Below are 6,000 nucleotides of genomic sequence, written 5' to 3'. Positions count from 1 at the left end.
AATTCCTTTCCTTTCTATCATCCAGCATGCAACAGCTCTTATCTCCTGGGCCGTAATACATCAAATACTTCTACATAATTAAAGCCACACTGATTGACTGGCTAAGAATATCACAGATGTGTTTCTTTTTAAAGCTGCCTTATCTCTAATCAAGAGTTGTCTGCCAGTAACACAAGATTTTGTGCCTAAAGGACATTACACATACATATATATATATATACACACACACACACATACATATAAAGTATAGCCTTCCTTTCTCCTCCACAACCCAGCAACAAAAAGAACATATAATCTCTCTGTAGTGTTAAATCAGTCTATGAAGGATGGCAAGAGGCACTTATTCAAGTAGACAAGATGCACATTTTCATGAAGTATTTAAACTTAATTTATATTCCTCCCCTGATATAAACTTTTATTGCACTACCAAACAGAACCCTTCCATATTTCATTGGTTTGTTCCTTTCTGAGATTTGTTATTATGGTTTATTTAGGAAAGAAAATCAGTAGAGGCCAAAAATACATAAAAAACTGGTGACAAGGGTTATGTCTTGTCAGGTTATTTAATACTTTAATGTACTATTAACAATTCATGCTTTTTAAATACAAATCTATTAAGGGTTAATTTAAATATCAAGGCAAGTAATTCTGGTAACATGGCAACAACATGCTATGCTGCATAGTAAGAATATAGAACCAAGGCAAGTCTGCTTCATTCCCATAACGGATCAGTTTAGAAGAGTAAAATCAGAGAATGGTTTGGGTTGGAAGGGACCTTTGTGTTCTTTTGTAGCTGCCTTTATGACTATTCCTACATTAGTAGTTGTAGTGGTCTTTGAAAACTCAAGACAGCACAGCAACCCCATGGAAACTGATGGCAGGCAGGATGGCCATCCTTAATAGACAGAAAAGTTACAGGTTAGAACAAACAAATGAAAAAACACATATGCTTAATTACAGTGTTTAATACAAAACTTCATTCCCAGAAGAGATTCAATACAGATATGAGGAGTGTAGCTGCTCTGAAGCAATCTCGCTTCTGAACAAGAAACAAGCAATCTGACCTCCATGCACCCTCCCTGATGCATTGAAAAGGCATCTCTCTTGGCTTTTAGAGTACAAGTTTTGAGGCCTATTTTAAGATTTGACTAAACCAAAAGTGTGCATTTGGCCTTGCAGTGGAATGATATTTTAGTGGTATCAATGATTCTAGAAAGTAACCTCAGTTTTTTGATGTAATTTCACTCCTGGTGATAAGGGAAAATAAAACCAAATAAAACTAAAATTCTATGTCATTCCAGAACAGAGTCTGGTCTGTGCAACACTTTTTCACTTCAGTTGCTTCAGTAACCAAGCACTCAGGAATATATTACCATACAGAACAAAGAAAAGCCAAACTTACTTAGCAGTTCTGAGACTCCCTAAAAAGACAGACTAGCCACTGAAGTACAGTAGATGATCTTCTGATTTTGAAGGGCATGGTGGGTGACATAAAGTTTACTCAAGTACCGTTGTTTCTGTCAGGTGCATGAAGGCAGTAAGTATACAGAGGGCTGTGTGGCAATCTTACTTCCTTTGTGATTCTCTCTCTCACATAAAGATCAGCTATTTCACTGGACCTGCACTCTCAATGCCAAACACAGCTACTCCTCTGGGAGGTTCTTAGAATACTATTTGGATAGGTGCTCTCCTTGTGGAACTTGGGCTTCTCACTCTGTTACAGCTTGTAGAAAGCGGAAGAAACGATGTTTAGAAATGCTTGTCTAAATGTTTTTGGAATAATGGAACACCAAAAAGACAGACATACAATCTGAATTTTTTGTTCCTTGGTAGTTGTTTATCTTGCTTTGTTGCAGATAAGACACTGATGACTTCATAGTCTTGTGTTTCATGTAATTTGAGACAGGTATCACCTTGATTTTGAAATTCTAGCTAATGTTTTATCCAGACTCTCTATTTCTACCTAAATATTCACTCTTTCGGAGCCTACACTTCCAAATTTCCTGTCACTTCCTCTTCCTCCTCAGGGAATTTTCACAAATAGACATACTACTATCACCACCAACAATACGGACGTCTTGTTTCTTCTCCTCTTTTCCTTCCTTCCTCCCATGTTCTCTTGCTTTCCTATATGCTAGTTTTATTTATGTAATCATTTCAGAACTTCTAAAGCAAGTCAGCACCTTAGATCCCTTCCTGAACTTTCTCGAAGTTTTATTACCACAGTAATAAAACAGTGTCTGCACTGTCACAAATGCTTTGTGACAGCAACAGTTGATTCCACCTGTTTTTTGATGCACTTTGTTTCTTCCTTAGTATGAAATGCTGTAATGACTTAATCTTCCCTATGGTTAAGGATTCTTGGGTGCTACAGGATCACTTCAGATGACACCAGCGGTCTTTTCCATGCAGGAGGCTTAAGGAGGCCCTTAAGAGATCTGTCCATGTGATTTTCCCACAGATGGGCACAGTACATATGTGGAGAATTGGGGTGACATTGTCACCGCTGTTTCTTGCTAGTTTGTACAGCAACTAAGGTTTACATCAACTGTTAGAACCTGAAGATATGCAAGGTCTTCTGCATTTATTCCCATGTTTCCTTCTTCGGCAGCTTATCCAGAGAAACAGACCACAGAGTAATCCCAGGGGATCATTCTGATGTCATTGTTAAACCTCAGCAGAATAAATCTCATTCTATGGACTCAGGCTCTTTACACTTCGAGATGGAATGATAAAAGTCTATACATAAGAATGTGAATTCTTCATCTCTGATTATCTGCTGAAATATGAATTTTCTGTTCAATTTTTACAGAATTAACTATCTCACTAAATCCCCTGGAGAACACTGCAGTGTCATGCTAAGATAATCACTTGGCTGTCACTCACAACAAATTCAAAGTGGAACAATGGAAAAGCAGAGATGTCTCTTATACAGTCACTGCAAGAAAAATACCTTACTGGGGAAAACGGAAATGAAACCAGAAGCCTATGCTCCTGTATTAGACAACATCAGTTGGCATTCTGGACTACAGTGGTCAATCACCTAGGGTCAGCACACCCACCAGAACAGTGTTACCACTCATGGTTAGTGTTACAAAGCTATTATATTGGGTTGTCAGCTGTTTGTTTTAAGATGATGCTACACTTCTGGCAGTAAAAAGTAACTTGCCTGCTATGACCACATTACAAAATCTTAGCAAAATCTAACCACTGTACTCAGGTGAAAGAATTTCACTGAATTCTTCAAGGAATGGATCCTTAACACACAAAGATAGATGACACTTAAAAGAAAAACTGGCAAGGTCAGGCCTTTCTCTTGTAGAAGCATTTTATGAATGAAACCAGCAGATTTCACTCTTTGAAATGACCAGGGTTACTATACAATTGACTTGGGAAGAGGAGCTTCTGCAAAGGTTGTAGTTGACAAGTGTGTCGGGGTCGGAGGGAAGAAGGAGAGAAGTGGTGTCTCATCAAGTAAAAGGAAAGACAGAAGTCTCGAAATAATGCTAAGCTGATGACATGGCCACAAATATTCCTAACATCAGTGTACAAAATGAAGTTCTAAAACTACTTCACTCAATTAATAGAATGTAGATATTCAACCTGCCTTTTAAGTACTAAAACAATAGCAAGTTATTCCTGTGTGGCTGAATCTTCATTCCTAAGTCTGTAATTAGAAGGGCTATTTTCTGAAGGAAACATCATCTTAATAGTTCAAACCAGAAAACCATCCCAAGACACTCTTCTGTGCAGCTTCCATTGGTAGTCCAGGAGGGTATCAGCAGCTGTCTGCATTGCAGAAGTACTGCTATTTCAAAATCCTCATTTAGACTCCAAACCTCACACTGATAATAGTTGACGTATTTCTCTATTGCAAGACCTTTTGTACACCTTTTTGCCAACTTTCCATTCCTCTTCATTTAGTTCTATTTCGAAAGAAAATAATCACTTCATGCATACTTCAGAGTATGCATCTTCAGCAGTATTTCATGCAAACTTATCTGAGAACAATAACACCTTTTCCTTGTCGTCCCTACCTACAGGGCTTCTAGTTCTCCATCTTTTGTGTAGGTGGAAGTACCTATTAATCCCAGAGTTTTCTTTACCAGTCTGCTCAGCTCTAACTTACTCCTCTTGAAGTGCAAGTCACCTTCCTCTGCTGCAGCAGGTGAATGAAGACAGTAAGTACTGCCATGAAAAACGAAAGGAATATCATGTATTCCAATAACAGTGCCTTTACCTATCAGCATCAGAAACAACTCATTCTATATGTGTTTTTACCAGTTGTGCAAGACATTTCTTCTAGAAAATTGTATCATTAGCCAAGATGAGACTTAAGTTCAGACAAAGCTGAGAACTGGAATGAAAGCCTTCTTCTCATGAATGCCATGACTAAACCTAAGAGCTGCATGTTCAGCTCCTGAAGGCAGCATAAGCCTAAAGCGCTGAGCACTGCAAGAAGCACATGGCGGTTTTCACACAGCCCTCATGGGAAAATGGGAACTCAGAAGAAAAAAAAAAAAAAAATCTTGCATTTCAATGTTTTCTCCAGCAGACTAAAAGCATTTGCAAGCATCCAAAGCACTTATAATGAACCCAGTGACTGCATGTTTTGAGGAGTGTCTAAAAACTAATGAATTCTGATTCTGCTTTCAGCTCTTCCTCTTAACTTGTGAAGTGCATGTGACAGCATCAGTGCTTTACTTTCTCCAGCCATAAGAACTGCCATTATGTCTCTTGCAATAATGTTGAAAGGCAACATTTTGCAGTGCCAAAAGATATTATGTAGAAAGGTTCTTGATGTCAAACTGTTCTTCCTTCTATCCACATTAAAATAAAAATATTTCAAGCAAATCTCTCTTCCTTGGGAGGCTTATAAAAAGGTATTAACTTGTACCAATAGTAAAGTAGTATTACAGACTTAACAGAGGCCAGTGTATCATACTGATATTATATTCCATCTTCGCCAGGATGCATGGATTATCCCTAGAATGGAAGCTCTAGTTTGTTCTTAAAAAAACACACCTGACTTCTGGAAACACATCTACTTCTTGTATCACATATGGATAGGCACAAACATACAACTGTTCATAGGACTGTAGAATAATTCAGGTTAGAAAGAATGTCAGAGGTCTCTCACCCAATATCCTGCTCAAACCAGGGTCATCAGTGAGGCTTGAGCAGGTTACTCAGAGCATTATCCAGTCTGGCCTAAAAACTCCAGTTCATTAATATCTTCCTTGTACCAGGGGGGTGGGCCAAAACTGGACACAGAATTATATTTGGGGTCTACTGAATGATGAGTAGAGGAGGATAATTACTGCCCTTCATCTACTGGCTGCATTCTTGTTCATACAGACCAAGATGCTCCTGCCTATCTTTGTTGCCAGGGTACATGGCTGGTTCACATGCAGCCTACTTTCCGCCAGGATCTCTGGGCTTTCTTGGCAGGCTGCTCCCCTGCCTCTATGGTTGCAACGACTTAAAGCATGAAAGCATCACTTTGTTTGTTTAAACAGATTACAAGGGGTATGGGTACAAAAAGTCTGCAAAAGCACCTAAAACCTGATGTGTTGAAAGTCTACAACCAAGGTAAACTGGATGAGGTTTAAATCATGGCATTTTCACAAATTATTTCTTAGCAAATGTTCTTATCACAACAGCTAGAGAGATGGTAAAATTATGCTTCCTGAAGTGATTTCTCATGTTCACAGCCTTAAGCAAAGGTCACTTTTCAAAGACCTAGCTCTTGTTTAAATTCATGTCCAGTCTCCAACCTGAACTGGCATTGATCAAACAACTGCATAAAAGAGTGCTTTTCAGGATTCCTCCTTAGAATCGTAAGACTGACTAAAAGAGCTCAACACCTATGGCCTCTTCAATAACAGTTTTCCTTTAAGATCAGAGAGTCAAGGGGAAGCAATAATGCAGCTGCTGATTAGAGGCAACATCACAATTTTAAAAATACCTTTAGATATTTCCAAGTGCAGAAAAGGGCTA

This window comes from Psittacula echo (genome assembly GCF_963264785.1).
Source record: "Psittacula echo genome assembly, chromosome: 10".
Classification (NCBI taxonomy): Eukaryota; Metazoa; Chordata; class Aves; order Psittaciformes; family Psittacidae; genus Psittacula; species Psittacula echo.
The sequence above is the reverse complement of the archived record's forward strand: the minus strand, read 5'-3'. Positions refer to the sequence as shown.